The 16,464-nt window shown below is 43.1% G+C and overlaps 1 protein-coding gene across 3 annotated transcripts in view; it reads right to left on the reverse strand.

The window, feature by feature from the left end:
* The window catches only part of NBAS (NBAS subunit of NRZ tethering complex), a 701,350-nt gene that overhangs the window by 632,224 nt on the left and 52,662 nt on the right, over nt 1-16,464 (reverse strand). The window contains exon 1 of one of the 3 annotated variants that reach the window (XM_056564222.1): nt 5,306-5,408. The exons of the other annotated variants lie outside the window; for them this stretch is intronic. The gene's annotated coding sequence lies outside the window, so the exon portion shown is untranslated. Of the gene's footprint in view, nt 1-5,305; nt 5,409-16,464 lie in introns of those variants that run through there. 3 annotated transcript variants of the gene reach the window in all.

The following is a 16,464-nucleotide window of genomic DNA, read 5'->3' on the forward strand; positions in this document are numbered from 1 at the left end:
ACCATTTGGACAATTCCAGTCAATGGGAGTAAGGCTAACTGTGTAATTTCCCCACTTCAGCGGCTTTTGGATTTTCAACTACTTTCTACACCACAAACAAGCCAGATGGGACCGGGAAACAGAATACCCTTTCAAAGGGCTAATCGGGGCATACAAAAAGTTTTATACTGAAATGATTGTGCATCCAACATACGGTATCCACTTGCCCCAATCCCCCAAAATTGTTGTCCTGATGGTTTCTCACTACATTTTGTTCCTGTAGAAAATGCTTGCTCAATGGTCATTTCCTGTAGGAATGAAACCCTTATTGAAAGTGGGGAGCAGCAGGTACCAGGAGCTGTTAAAATGGCATTTATAGGGGGATCAGGGTACATAGGTATCGTTGCTTTTAATTTTGAAAGCACCCCCATTTCAGTGTAAAACCTTTTTTGTTTGCCTGAAAAAGCCCTTTAAAAGGGTATTCCTAGATCATAGAGTGATGTCAAAAACACTAGGATGGCATATCCTAGCAAGATAAAAAAAAAATGCCCTTAAAGAGGAACTGGTTTAATCCGAAGAAATGTGTGTTATGCACCAAATAAACCTACAGCAATTTAGTTGGTTCAACTTGAGATGTATGGTAGTGGATTCCACAGACATTTTTTTTTCTTACCTATTGACCATAGGGGGGTAAACACATGGCATATAAGTTCAACATAAAAAATGACATATTAATCCACTGTAATGTAATAGATGGCCAGCACATGTAAATATTTCGGTTGTTGGGGAAGCAGGAAACATCAGGCCTCAACTGCCCTAAAGAGGTTCATCCAATATGATAATTTATCAATTTATCGATAGGAAAGGTGATAAGTATATGATCGATGGAAATCCAACCACTGGGTCCCCCACCAATTACAAGAATTGGGACCTGTTGTCCCCTGAGTGAATGAAGCTGCAGTGTGCATGCTTGAGCGCCACCTTATTTACTCACTAGGGGACTACTAAAGATAGTGGCTGCTCTGCCTTTGCTTGCTCTAGCAACTGCATGTTTGAGCCTGACCTAAGGTCAACAATGACATAAATTTCTTATTGGTGTACAGCCAACAAGCCACTGTGGAGTGGAAAAGAAGCCTTGATGTGATGGTGAAAAGTCCATTGATTCAAACATTTCCAAAAGGACAAGCCACAAAGATTATCTGAGGAAGGGGCAAGCCAGCCCCAAAACGCGTCATAATCCTGTATGTATCAATAAAAGCTCTTTGGTTATTATACCACTTTGCATCTTTTGGAGTAATTTTGGATGAAGCAGAACCTGGATCCATTGGTCTTTTTCCTTGTATTTATGTTGCAACAGGTCGGGTTGCCCCCTTCCTGTGATCATCAGGATAAGCAGTTCTTCCTACTATATCTGGTACCCCTTGGAAGGGGAGATACGCACATTTTCTTTGCAGTAAGGTGAGCGGCCACCTAGACTGACTGCCTGGATGTTATATCCACTGCTCATTATAGGATTCCCCACCTTATGAGGGTAATACACGAGGCGCTACCTCCAGGTTTTCTTTTCGTCTTTCTACGTATACACAAAGCCACAAAGTAGAGTTCTAAGAAAAGATGATCCAGAATTGTTATTTCATGAAGAACATAAAGATTCGTTATAAGATACATTTTTGGAGTGCTGAATTTTTATGGGGATTTTTTTTTATTTTTTTTAACTGTTTATTTATGGGTTTAAAAAATGTTTTCAATACAAGGAAAAATCACACATAGAAAATATTCCAAAAGTCGTAAACATCATATGACAAAGAGAAAATGCTGATACAACAGTGAAGCTTCCACAAGAGTTTAGAAGTATTACAATGGTGTAAATAGTTGTACAATTGTATGAGAAAGCAATACTCTACAGAATAAAATGATAAATCTAGGAAGTACAGACCATGTTCCATACCAAGTGGATTATAAGTATGAGTAATGTACTTTTATTATAAAACGTATCATAGTAATGTTTACTTCCCCCGAAACATCAGTAAAATAAAAAATAGAAAAAGAGACAAAAAAAAAAGAATAAAGTAGAAAAGAATAAAGGTCGTTACTCTTGTTAAAACAAAAAAAAAAAAATACAAGTTTATGGGGATTTTTAAGAGGTCATCTTTTTAAGTGTCGTTCTAATGTAATATTTGTCCCAAACTAGTAGTCATATGGAAACGCCAGACAGGAGTCAGAACCCCAAAATAGGTGTCAGGATACACTGTTATCACACAGCAGCATTAATAGGTTTCTTTGTAAGGCTGAAGTCATGCTGGCTGATCACTGCCATTATCTCCGTCAGACACATCTAAACCACATTGTATTTATAATCTGTTAGCCGGCACATCATTCAGCCTTGGCCAGTGAAAACAAACCACAAGCCAATACAAGTGAAGCAGTCATGGAGAGGACATCTGCCGTATGTGAGCGCTGGAAGGACAAGCTCTACAGTCTAATTCACTACTAACTGAGTATTAAGAGCACTCTGTTGCTGCACTGCTGGCACTGCTCTGTGGTGGTCGGAGGAGCCGGAAATGGAATAGATAAATTAATAAAGATGGACAAAATAAAAATAAACAAACATTATACGGTGACAACCTTATATTCTAGGTATTTTCTGTACCCTATTCTGGATAAGGAGATTACATATTTATCAAATTTTATATTGTTTAGCTTATTTTTTCAATAAAGCAAAGAATCATCTTAGAGTCCAAAAATAAAATCGAGTAATCCAAAGTGAAAATTTAAGCCATATCCATGCCTCTGACAACATCTATGTCAGTGTTTCCCAACCAGTGTGCCTCCAGTTGTTGTAAAACTACAACTCCCAGCATTCCTGGACAGCCGAAGGCTGTCCAGGCATGCTGGGAGTTGTAGTTTTGCAACAGCTGGAGGCACATTGGTTGGGAAACACTAATCTATGTAAAGATCTAGGGCCCCCTCCCACCTGGTCAGGGCCACTAGAGGTGGTGAAGAAGCACTAAAATGGCCAAATTATCTGTGTTACAAATTTATTATTTGTACATATCCCATTAATATCTATCCATGGATGTTACGAAAACTGCAGCAAAAAAAAAAAAAAAAAATTTCATTAAAATTTTTATTAAAGAGTACCTGTCATCAACTAAACTTTCCCTGATCCTCCTCCCCATCTGTCCCTTACTCTAACTATGCCTATCCCTGTGTTTATTGAGGTTTAAAACGCTGTGGAAATACCTTTTTTTTATCCCTCTTCATTAGCTCAGGAGCACTGTCTTTCTGAGGGGTGGAAGGAGGCGGGTCCCGGCAGGCATGATGTCACATGAAGCCTGGCCAGGACTCTGCTTCTGCCAGTCTTCCTGTATGCTGCTCTCCCTCTGCAGCAGCGTTTCCCAACCAGGGTACCTCCAGCTGTTGCAAAACTACAACTCCCAGCATGCCCAGACAGCCAACAGCTGTCCGGGCATGCTGGGAGTTTTACTTTTGCAACAGCTGGAGGCACCCTGGTTGGGAAACACTGCTCTGCAGTGTGCATACAGACTAAGTACAGGGGAGGGACAGCAACCTCTATCTCAGGCTGGGAGCGAGTCCTGAGCTGAGAGTACTGAACTTCCGGTGGAAGGACCAGTGCCCTTTCAGCATTAGTCCTAAAAGCTGTACACTTACTATGAAAAGCATAGGAAGCTGCCTGCAGACCAGGCATAGAAGAGAGACCCCTAGTGGCCAAAAGTATAAAATGAAAAAACTGGTATAAATATTAATAATTATTAATGAAGATCTATTCCAGAGATGAGTGAACTTACAGTAAATTCGATTCGTCACGAACTTCTCGGCTCGGCAGTTGATGACTTTTCCTGCATAAATTAGTTCAGCTTTCCGGTGCTCCGGTGGGCTGGAAAAGGTGGATACAGTCCTAGGAGACTCTTTCCTAGGAATGTATCCACCTTTTCCAGCCCACCGGAGCACCTGAAGGCTGAACTAATTTACGCAGGAAAAGTCATCAACTGCCGAGCCGAGAAGTTCGTGACGAATCGAATTTACTGTAAGTTCGCTCATCTCTAATATATTCCAATATGTCTTCATTAATGATTATGAACAACATATTAAAAGTTTTTGTTGATGACAGGTACTCTTTAAATGAAAACCACTGTAGAATACACTATTTTGGCAACAGTATCTAACTGTGCAGCTATCTGATTGTATCCTCATTCTGTAGTACCGTATATGGTTTTAGTTTTCGTTGTTTTACTGTATACTTAACACATTCTGCTCAGAAATTTTGATGCAGCAGCTTTCCGTTGTTTTCAGCTGGATTCAGCTTTTCTGGGTGAATATTCCACAGGGTAAATAGGGCCCTAATGCCAGGTTTCCTTACTGATCATAGCTGATCACTGGGGGTCCCAGCAAAGGAGCACTTTGTGATTAGCCTATATTCAAGGCAGACAATCCATTTAAAGAACCCTCAGTGCCTGTGTTTCTTATAATTAAGATAGTTTCACCACAAGGAGGTTTAACAGGATTCTGGGAAGTCTATTAACATATTAGGCAGCATATCTGGCTGTCAGCAACACTGGAGAGCTCTTCATCTACAGCTAGGGTTGCCACTTGGCCTGTATTTTACTGGCACAGCTAGTATTTTGGCCACCCTGCCACTATTTTTATATTAAATATACTTTATATTTTTATATTAAAAAATACTGGCAATGAAATGGCCAGTATTTATCCAACCAATCCTCCAACTCTTGGACTGTTGCACCATGTACTATACCAGTGTTTCCTAACCAGAGCTCCTCCAGCTGTTGCAATACTTCAACTCCCAGCATGCCCGAACACCCAACGGTTGTCCGAGTATGCTAGGAGTTGTTGTTGTGCAGCAGCTGGAGGCACCCTGGTTGGGAAACACTGACCTATACTATATACTACTAGATAGTACAACATGCTGGGAGTTGTAGTTTTCGTTTAGGGCAGCTGCTGAGCCACAGGCTGTATCAGGGCATGCTGGGAGTTGTAGTTAGTAACTGACCAACTCCGGAATTTAATGCAAAAAGGAATTTAAAAGTCACATCAAAACAAAAAAGGGTAAACAAAAAATATATAGGGGTCAGTATAGGACAAAATTCATATATTCATATATAATGAAATATAATGCAAATTAACATGGCCGGTATTTTTTGGGAAAGAAAGGTGGCAACACTATCTACATCCCAGAATATCAAATAAGGCCAGCTTCTAATGTCAGAAATGTTTATAATCTGGAATGGTTAGCTAGAACAGAGAACATCCTTGTGTCTATGACCATTGTAAGACTCACTGACGTTACCGTGTTACTTGGGATTTCAATGGTCCCTAATGAACTGATTGGCACCACAATTGCTTCCATCGTGTGTAAATGACAGGTGCCCTGAACATAAAGGGGGAGATTTATCAAAACCTGTCCAGAGGAAAAGTTGCCGAGTTGCCCATAGCAACCAATCAGATCACTTCTTTCATTTTACAGAGGCCTTTAGAAATGAAAGAAGCGATCTGATTGGTTGCTATGGGCAACTGGACAACTTTTCCTTTGGACAGGTTTTGATAGATCTCCTCCAAAGAGTTTACACACATACACCGGCTCTTCTCCCCGCACACATCTACCGTATTTTTCGCCGTATAAGACGCACTTTTTCTTCCCCCAAAACTGGGGGGGAAAAGTTGTTGCGTCTTATACGGTGAAAACACCCCTATCGGGTCAATCCCTGCGGCCATCAACGGCCGGGACCTGCAGCTAATACAGAATATCACCGATCGCGGTGATGCCCTGTATTAACCCTTCAGACGCGGCGATCAAAGCTGACCGCCGCGTCTGAAGCGAAAGTCAGGCTGTTCGGGACCGCCGCGGTGAAATTGCGGCATCTCGAACAGCTTACAGGACACCGGGAGGGACCTTACCTGCCTCCTCGGTGTCTGCTCCGTGCCAGGATACCCTGCATGGCGGCGCTCTCCTTCAACGTCATCACGTCATCCAATAGGAGCGGCGTGTGCGTAGAGACATGCTGACGGCGGCGTGATGACGGTGACAGAGAGCGATGATCCTGGGGACGCGGTGACAGCGATGGAGCGACATCCAGGGCAGCGGTGACTGGTCCGGAGCGGCAGGGACACTTGAGTACTACCTCCTATCCAGTGGTCTTCAACCTGCGGACCTCCAGATGTTGCAAAACTACAACTCCCAGCATGCCCGGACAGCCAACGGCTGTCCGGGCATGCTGGGAGTTGTAGTTTTGCAACATTAGGAGGTCCGCATGTTTAAGATCACTGTTGGGTGCAGAATCTTTTTTTTCTAGATTTTCCACCTTTAAAATTGGGTGCTTCTTATATGCCGGTGCGTCCTATAGGGCGAAAAATACGGTAATAACCTGCCAGTCGGATACCATCTTCACACAACACTTCTTTATCTGGCAGCGAGCTGAGGATATGTTGACGAGACGCGATCCGAGACAAACAAACATCTCATTCCTCACATCTAAACAGCTTTTCCCTTGTATATGACAGTAACATCATCCTCTTCTCAGTGGAAGACGTGCGCAATGCTTGCGCAGGACTCTTGGCAGTGTAAAGAAAGGCAGTGTTTACTTCAAAGCCCATACCAAGACAACAACCATCTCTCTGCATAGGCGGCTTCCTTTAGTGCCCCCCAGTTCCCTCCTCACAAAGCCATTTACGATAGATTATGGCATCTATAAAGGCTTTTCTAGCGACTTTATTTAATTCCCTAACAGTATCCATAATTGAATACGGGAAGAAAAAAATAAATAAATAAAAAGAAGTGTTAAGCTGATGTGAGTGCTGTGGTGCCAGCTGCTATTTCTCCTAATGACAAGTCTTAGTGCCACTAAAAGCAACATCTGCTCTCATCCCGAGACAGTATCAAGGCTTTTCCCTGCAACTCCAGAGATGTCAGCCTATCTGGTGGGCAGGCGGCTGTCATGTTATTGCCAGAAAGGCATGACTGTCAACATGGAGGATGCACCCGAGACCCCATGTGCCTCCTGTTCCACAACTCCATTGTTTCTTATTACAAAACATACTGGAATTGCGGTGGGCACTGGGCAAAGCTTGTGACAATCCTGGTTCTCTTGGAGGACTATAGACTAGGAGGGAAAGGGCACGTGGGGGCGACTCTCTGGATTCGGCAGTAATCCCATAGGGGGAGATTTATCAAAACCTGTGCAGAGGAAATGTTGCCCAGTTGCCCATAGCAACCAATCAGATCCCTTCTTTCATTTTTAACAAGGCCTCTGCAAAATGAAAGAAGCGATCTGATTGGTTGCTATGGGCAACTAGGCAACTTTTCCTTTGCACAGGTTTTGATAAATCTCCCCCATAGACTTGCATGGGACTTCTGCCAAATTCAGATCCTGATCGCTGTAGTCTTGGACAAGTCTCAGGTTACAAAAGGTGCTGCAAAAAGTTAAACATGTATCCTGTTCCCAGAGCGTAAATGGCGTTACTCTTTAAAGGGGTACTCCAGTGGAAATTTTTTTTTTTTTTTTTTTTTTTTTTTAAATCAACTGGTGCCAGAAAGTTCAAACAGATTTGTAAATTACTTCTATTTAAAAATACTAATCCTTCCAGTACTTATCAGCTGCTGTATACTACAGAGGAAGTGGAGTTGTTCTTTTCTGTCTGACCACAGTGCTCTCTGCGGACACCTTTGTCTGTATCAGAAACTGTCCTGAGTAGGAGCAAATTCCTATAACAAACCTCTCCTGCTCCGGACAGTTCCTGACATGGACAGAGGTGTCAACAGAGAGCACTGTGGTCAGACAGAAAAGACATTTAAAAAGAAAAGAACTTCCTGTGGAGCATACAGCAGCTGATAAGTACTGAAAGGATTGGGTTTTTTTAAATAGAAGTAATTTACAAATCTGTTTAACTTTCTGGCACCAGCTGATTTAAAAAAAAAAAGTTTTTCACTTGAGTACCCTTGGTCCATCTGTCCCATAAAATGGTAAACTAGCTCCTAAGTTGGGGGAATTTGTCAATAGTGTGGTGTTTGCATTTCTCATGTTGCTTTGTTACCTACTGTGTAAAACCTTTCACGTTTATTAATGCGTCTCACGTGACACAGAATTTGTGCGCATCTCAAATTGTGACCAATTGCACCTAAATCTCTCACATATATTGCACACTTTAAAACTTAAAGGGGTATTCCAGCTTTAGACATTTTATCCCCTATCCAAAAGGATAGGGGATAAGATGTCTGATCGCGGGGGGCCCGCCACTGGGATCCTCTGCAATCTCCCTGCAGCACCCGCATTATGTGCGGAGCTGGGTCTCCAGGCTCGGAGACCAGAAGTTTTTGGCACCCGAGATGTGACTTAACACCATGCCCCCTCGTGATGTCACGTCACACCCCCTCCCTTCATGTCTATAGGTGTAACGTCCCCTCCTATAGACATGAAGGGAGGGGGCGTGACATGGCGTCACGAGGGGGGGCGTGGTCTCCAGTCTCTAAAAACTTCCGGATTCCAATCCTAAAGACGCAGCTCCGCACATAAGGCGGGCACTGCAGGGAGATCACAGGGGGGGGGGGGGGTCCCAGTGGCGGGACCCCAGCGATCAGAGATCTTTCCCCCCCCTATCCTTTGGCTAGGGGATAAAATGTCTAAAGCCGGAACACTCCATTAAACTCTGGGATAAAGGAAAGATGGCCATATCAACTTTTTTTTTATATTTTTTATTCCTACATACATAATAACCATGGCGGCTGAGGTACATCCTTCCCAAGCATTATTATTATTTTGGAGGCGGAAATACAGAATTTTCATGGCAAAACATCTTCCGTGGATATTTTGCCGTGGGAATGATGCAGCAGAATTCCATTAATAACACCAGAAAGCTGCAGCACTGGAATTTCGAAGCAAAATTTCTGAGTGGAATTCTGCTCAGAGAATCTGTAGTGTGAACATATCCTTATGGTGACAGACACAGCAATGTATTCTACCAGTGATCTGATGTAAGATGAAAGGCATAATCTTGCTTTAGTTCCTTTATAATAAGCTTTATTCTATAGTCTGGCACAGTTGGAGAGCCGTGGCACGGGGGGGCGCTATACTCCGGGGTCTGCAATGCCTCTCTCTGCTAACATCACAGCATCTCCTGGGTGTGTGTGCTGGATAAACAAGGCTTCCACACATGCGCCATTTTTTACAGTATTCCCCATACAGGATAAATAACTTCTATTTTAATTATTCAGACTGTTCTAGATGTGGTGATGCCAATCACGCTTACTTTTTTATTATTTTTTTACATTACGAATGTGAAAAGGGATTTTTTGGGGAATTAGGCCCCAGAAATACTTCATTAGGCCCCTTGCTGCTATGACAATGCAATAGCACACTCTGATCAGCACCTCACAGGAGTATAAGGCCATATGGCAACAGCAGCAGGACCCTCCCTCTTTGTAATCGACAAAAACAACCAAGTACCATAGTTAAAATGGCCAGAAACTGCGTTATCTCTGATCCCTGGCACAGTGCTGTATTGCAGAGCGCTGTATGTTAAAGCGCACACATGTGGAGCAGGCAGACCCGCTGAGCATTCCCAAGCCACTTGTGCTGAACATTTATGTCGGAAAGATTTTAAAAATTAAAAAGAGACCAATACAAGTACAGTTAACAAGTGATAACCAAGTGGTTTGGTGAACAAAGCTGAAATTTTGAGTCCATGGCCAGGAAACTCCCCAGATCCCATTCCCAATGAGAACCTGAGGTCAAATCCTCATAAAAAGGGTGTACAATATGATATTGTAGTTCGGCAAAAATGGGTTGCCATCAGTCAAGATTTGGCCTAAAAGCGAATATCCAGAATGCCAGAGTGAACTGCAGAAGATTTGAAAAAGAAGGGTGAACAATATATACACTGCTCAAAAACAAAGGGAACACAACAACACAATGGACACTTCTGTGAAATCACACTGTCCACTCAGGAAGCAACACTGATTGACAATCAATTTCACATGCTGTTGTGCAAATGGAACAGACAACAGGTGGAAATTATAGGCAATTAGCAAGACACCCCCAATAAAGGAGTGGTTCTGCTGGTGACCACAGACCACTTCTCAGTTCCTATGCTTCCTGGATGATGTTTTGGTCACTTTTGAATGCTGGCGGTGCTTTCACTCTAGTGGTAGCATGAGACGGAGTCTACAACCCACACAAGTGGCTCAGGTAGTGCAGCTCATCCAGGATGGCACATCAATGCGAGCTGTGGCAAGAAGGTTTGCTGTGTCTGTCAGCGTAGTGTCCAGAGTATGGAGGCACTACCAGGAGACAGGCCAGTACATCAGGAGACATGGAGGAGGCTGTAGGAGGGCAACAACCCAGCAGCAGGACCTCTGCCGTTGTGCAAGGAGGAGCAGGAGGTGCACTGCCAGAGCCCTGCAAAATGACCTCCAGCAGGACACAAATGTGCATGTGTTCACTCAAACGGTCAGAAACAGACTCCATGAGGGTGGTATGAGGGCCCGACGTCCACAGGTGGGGGTTGTGCTTACAGCACCATGCAGGACATTTGGCATTTGCCAGAAAACACCAAGATTGGAAAATTCACCACTGGCGCCCTGTGGTCTTCACAGATGAAAGCAGGTTCACACTGAGCACATGTGACAGATGTGACAGAGTCTGGAGATGCCGTGGAGAACATTCTGCTGCCTGCAACATCCTCCAGCATGACCGGTTTGGCAGTGGGTCAGTAATGGTGTGGGGTGGCATTTCTTTGCGGGTGGGCCACACAGCCCTCCATGTGTTTGCCAGAGGTAGCCTGACTGCCATTAGGTACCGAGATAAGATCCTCAGGCCCCTTGTTAGACCATATGCTGGTGCGGTTGGCCCTGGGTTCCTCCTAATACAAGACAATGCTAGACCTCATGTGGATGGAGTGTGACCGCAGTTCCTGCAAGAGGAAGGCATAGATGCTATGGACTGGCCCGCCCGTTCCCCAGACCTGAATCCGTTTGAGCACATCTGGGACATCATGTCTCGCTCCATCCACCAACGCCACATTGCACCACAGACTGTCCAGGAGTTGGCGGATGCTTTAGTCCAGGTCTGGGAGGACATCCCTCAGGAGACCATCCGCCACCTCATCAGGAGCATGCCCAGGTGTTGTAGGGAGGTCATACGGGCATGTGGAGGCCACACACACTACTGAGCCTCATTGTGACTTGTTTAAGGACATTACATCAAAGTTGGATCAGCCTGTAGTGTGGTTTTCCACTTTGATTTTGAGTGTGACTCCAAATCCAGACCTCCATGGGTTGATAAATTTGATTTCTTTTTTGTGTGATTTTGTTGTCAGCAAATTTAATTATGTAAAGACGAAAGTATTTCATATGATTAGTTCATTCATTCAGATCTAAGATGTATTATCTTAGTGTTCCCTTTATATTTTGAGAGCAGTATATAACAATATGAGTATTTGCATAAACTTGATGTATTTGTCAAAAGTTTAAACACTTCTGTACTTCAGTAACCATGGAAACATTTGACTAAAAGATCTTAAAACCCTAAAGTGGCAAACTTTGTGAAAACCAAGATTTCTGTCAGTCTCTAAACTTTTGCTAAATTGTTTAACTTTTGATAACTGAGAACAGAATACTGCTTAGGGTATGTTCACACAGCAGAATTTGTGCGGATTGTCTACACAGAATATCCCGTTGCAGCAGAGCCCCACTAATTTCAATGGGATTCCGCTGCACCGTTCACACGGCAGAATTTCCCCACCAGAAGTTTTTTACTTCCGGTTCCACAGAAAGAATTGACATGTCTATTTGTTCTGCAGGAACAGCAAGGATATACACTGCCATCTATGAGACGGCCCTGGCACCCACCGAATTAGTCAAATGTGCGGAATGTCCTCACATGTTTTCCGCCGTGTGAACCCTGTCTTAGGCCACCCACACACTGCTGAAACTCCGCCCAGAGATATTCTGGGCAAAGATTCTGTCTGCAGTAAGACTACGCAGGAATATGCCCTCTCTATAGACGGCAATGCAGTCTGAATGAACATGTTCCGGGTATGTTGGGAGTTGTAGCTTTGCAACAGCTAGAGACACACTGGTTGGGGAAATCTGCTCTAGTATCCTGACAGACAAATTCCTTTCTTTTTGGTCTGTATAAGTCCCAATACACAGGGTACAGGTCAATCACCTTTACAGCACATTCTCATTAACACTACTGGGGTCTCCAGCCTTGATTCAGTTTGTGGCCCCAGGCTACAAGTGGTTTTGCAATGTGTATAATATATATGGCTATAAACAGCCAGGTCTCTGCTGGGATGTCACCAAGGGGCCCATAAAGTCCTGAAGATCAAACCATACATCTTACAGGCATTTAATAATGTATTGTCCCCATAATGAAACGCTCAATATAGTATAAGTCTAGTCAATGAGCGAGCGCTCGGCAGCATGTCAATGAGCTATTAAAGGGGCCACATGATGCAGTCTATGGACTCCGGTTAATCAGTCCACATCTGACTGAAAGCTATCCCATCAGATCAATGCAGGAAACAATTACTGACAGTATATTATACCTCCCTGGCCTCTATGCCTTGCACTCACAAATGTCACAGACACATGATTTGCTGCCTCATGTAATCCACACGGTGACTGCATAATCCCATTATCCTCACCCGTATAGATCGCAAGGCCTCGCTTCCCAATGATCAATGAGGAGAATCTGTCTGCAATGAAAGTACATATTAGGGAAAAATAAAAAAAATTTGGGGGGTGAAACTGCAAATAACTTCTGCTTTCTTCCCCCGTTTTGGTCATCTGGGCCTCATAAAGGTGAATATTATCACAGGTAGCTATCGGGTTGTGAAGCAGCTATAATCATTTATCCACACGCAGACCGCAGCCTCTTGAAACATGCGAGGAATCAATCAACCTCTGTACTGCAGCACTGCATCAACGCAAACACACTGCGCCACCTTGTGGCAAGAAAAGGGAAGCGCAACATTGTTTGTTATTCTTAAGTGCTATGGCAATGTGTGTGCCTCCAGCTGTTGCAAAACTACAACTGCCAGCATGATGAGACCTCCACCAATCAGGTACTTAGCACTTCTCTTGTAGATAGTTTAAAATCTTGGGATAACGCCTTTAATTTCATCTCTATATCTTCAATGCCCCCTTCGTCCCCTGGCAATCTTTGTTGACATACCAATACAGTGCGTCACACTACTTGTGAGTGACCACTGCTGCGGATGGTACAGTAGTGAGTAATGAGGCAGGGATTGGCATATAACGGCTGCTGGCATGTCAATAAAAAAAAAAAAAAAAATTAACTGGTGGCAGAAAGCTAAACAGATTTGTAAATCACTTCTATTAAAAAATCTTAATCCTTACAGTACATTTTAGGGGCTGTATACTAAAGAGAAATCCAAAAAAGAAATGCATTTCCTCTGATGTCATGACCACAGTGCTCTCTGCTGACCTCTGCTGTCCATTTTAGGAACTGTCCAGAGCAACATTAGGTTTGCCATGAGGATTTTCTCCTGCTCTGGACAGTTCCTAAAATGGACAGCAGAGGTCAGCAGAGAACACTGTGGTCATGACATCAGAGGAAATGCATTTCTTTTTTGGATTTCTCTTTAGTATACAGCCCCTAAAAAGTACTGGAAGGATTAAGATTTTTTTTATAGAAGTGATTTACAAATCTGCTTAACTTTCTGGCACCAGTTGATTTAAAAAAAAAAATAAAATAAATAAAAAGTTTTCCATGGGAGTACCCCTTTAAGAGGTATGTCTTATTATTTTATTACATATTCTGCTGACATTTTTTTTTGATACATAATAAAAGGAGTATTCCACTGCTAAACATCTTATCCCTTATCCATAGGAGCCGCTGCTGGGATCCCCGGAGACCTCCGTGCAGACGCCTGGCGTTTTGAGCATTTTGTTCAGAACGCTGGGTTTGGGAGGCCATGGTCGTGATGTCACGCCACGGCCCCTGGTGAAGCCACACCCCCTCTGTTCATGTCTATGGGAGAGGGTGTTGCCAGTGTGCCCCCAACCTATCGCAAAAAAGTGTTTTTCCAACCAGGGTGCAGCCAGCTGTTGCAAAACTACAACTCCCAGCATGCCCGGACAGCCAATCCCTGATTGGGAAACACTACTAATCTCTGTACTCAGAAAAGGGGTTAGCCAGGAAAAAACTTTATATATATATATATATATATATATATATATATATATATATATATATATATCTCTCAACTGGCTCCAGAAAGTTAAACATTTGTAAATTACTTCTATTAAAAAAATCGTAATCCTTTCAGTACTTATGAGCTGCTGAAGTTAAGTTGTTCTTTTCTGTCTAAGTGCTTTCTGATGACACGTGTCTCGGGAACCGCCCAGTTTAGAAGCAAATCCCCATAGCAAATCTCTTCAAAACTGGGTGGTTCCCAAGACACGTGTCAAAGAGCACTTAGACAGAAAAGAACAACCTTAACTTCAGAAGCTCATAAGTACTGAAAGGATTAAGAATTTTTAATAGAAGTAATTTACAAATCTGTTTAACTTTCTGGAGCCAGTTGATATATAAAAAAAGTTTTTTCCTGGAGTACCCCTTTAAAAGCATTTCAAGCAGGAACAGTTTCCCATAAAGTTATGGACTCAACATATAATTATTTCAACATAAAATGGTCCTCCCGGAACCGCTTAATATTGTATGTTGAGGGACCACTGTACTTAGAGGAATGAGCCTACGTATAGGAGAGGCGGAGCATTCAGGGCAGTGTTTCCCAACCAGGGTGCCTTTAGCTGTTGCAAAACTACAACTCCCAGCATGCCCGGACAGCCGACGGCTGTCCGGGCATGCTGGGAGTTGTAGTTTTGCTACAGCTAAAGGCACCCTGGTTGGGAAACACTGCTCCAGGGTCATACAAGGACCATACAAGTCATTACATGACTGGATCTTCCATACACAGGACAAAGAACGTCAGCAAAGATCCACAAGAAGAACTCCCCAGATGTTATCAGTGACCCCAGGAACTCATTTCTGTAAGAGCTATTGTGCTTTCCATGAACATAACGCAGCAGAAAACGAGTAATCAAAGAAGAAAAACCATAGGACCTACATTACATTGTCAACCGCTCACGGCTTTATCTATTGCAATGCATCAGTCAATGTCTAGAACTGGATCAATGCAGCGATAGGAGGTAAGAGCACAGCAGGCACGGCAATCCTAGGTTATTGGAAGACAAAAACGTTCTACATAGAGATATACGCTATAAATAAATACAGAGCACTACAGGGCAGCGTACAGTGCTCCCTCAAGTTACAATATGAATTGGTTTCAGGACGACCATTGTATGTTGAGACCATAACTCTATGAAAACCTAGTAATTGGTCTTGAAGCCCCAAAAGGTCATCCAGAAATAGGGAAAATTAAGAATTAAAGAACAATAAGTAGATAACTAATACAGATAAATCAAGTCTTTACATATAAAAGTAAGAAAGATCTGCTGGGAGCTGTAATCACTGTCTATGTAGAGGACAGGAGCTTCTTCAGGGTTCTGTACAGTACAGAAAATGTCCTAAAAAAAAAACTAAAATGGAGCCACCCTTACCTGGTGTCCAAAGGAACAGCTAACCCTGGCAGAGGTTAAGTGTAGTTCAGAACATGTAATACCTCCCTGTACTGTAGGGGGCGCTACCAGACAGCCAGTCAGTGCATGCACTTCAGTAATACAGGGGTTTTACCAGTGAATGCCCATTCTGATTGGTCAGTTCTTCCAGCCATCGAAATGTTTCACAGATCTGGACTGTCTGTAGCAGTGTTTCCCAACCAGGGTGCCTCCAGCCTTCGGCTGGAGGGGCATGCTGGGAGTTGTAGTTTTGCAATATCTGGAAGCACCCTGATTGGAAAACAGTGGTCTGTAGCATTGCATGTGGAGTTCGGTTCCAAGATACAATGGTCCAGAAAATATTGTAACCTGAGGTCATTGTAAATTGAGAGATTACTGTATCTGGGTATAAATAACTAAAGAGGATGCGGATAGATATATATATCTATATATATATCAGAGTCCGGAAAACACATACACACTATCCTCTCGCTATATATATATATATATATATATATATATATATATATATATATATATATATATATATACATACACACATATACACACACACATATATTTATTTATTTTTTATATATACAGTGGTCCCTCAACATACGATGGTAATCCGTTCCAAACGGACCATCGTTTGTTGAAACCATCGCATGTTGAGGGATCCATGAAATTTAAAGTATAGGACAGTGGTCTACAACCTGCGGCCCTCCAGATGTTGCAAAACTACAACAACCAGCATGCCCGGACAGCCGTTGGCTGTCCGGGCATGCTGGGTGTTGTAGTTTTGCAACATCTGGAGGTCCGCAGGTTGTAGACCACTGTTAGAGGAGGTTATACTCACGTGTCCCCGCCGC

Source organism: Hyla sarda, chromosome 3, assembly GCF_029499605.1.
Source record: "Hyla sarda isolate aHylSar1 chromosome 3, aHylSar1.hap1, whole genome shotgun sequence".
Taxonomy (NCBI): Eukaryota; Metazoa; Chordata; class Amphibia; order Anura; family Hylidae; genus Hyla; species Hyla sarda.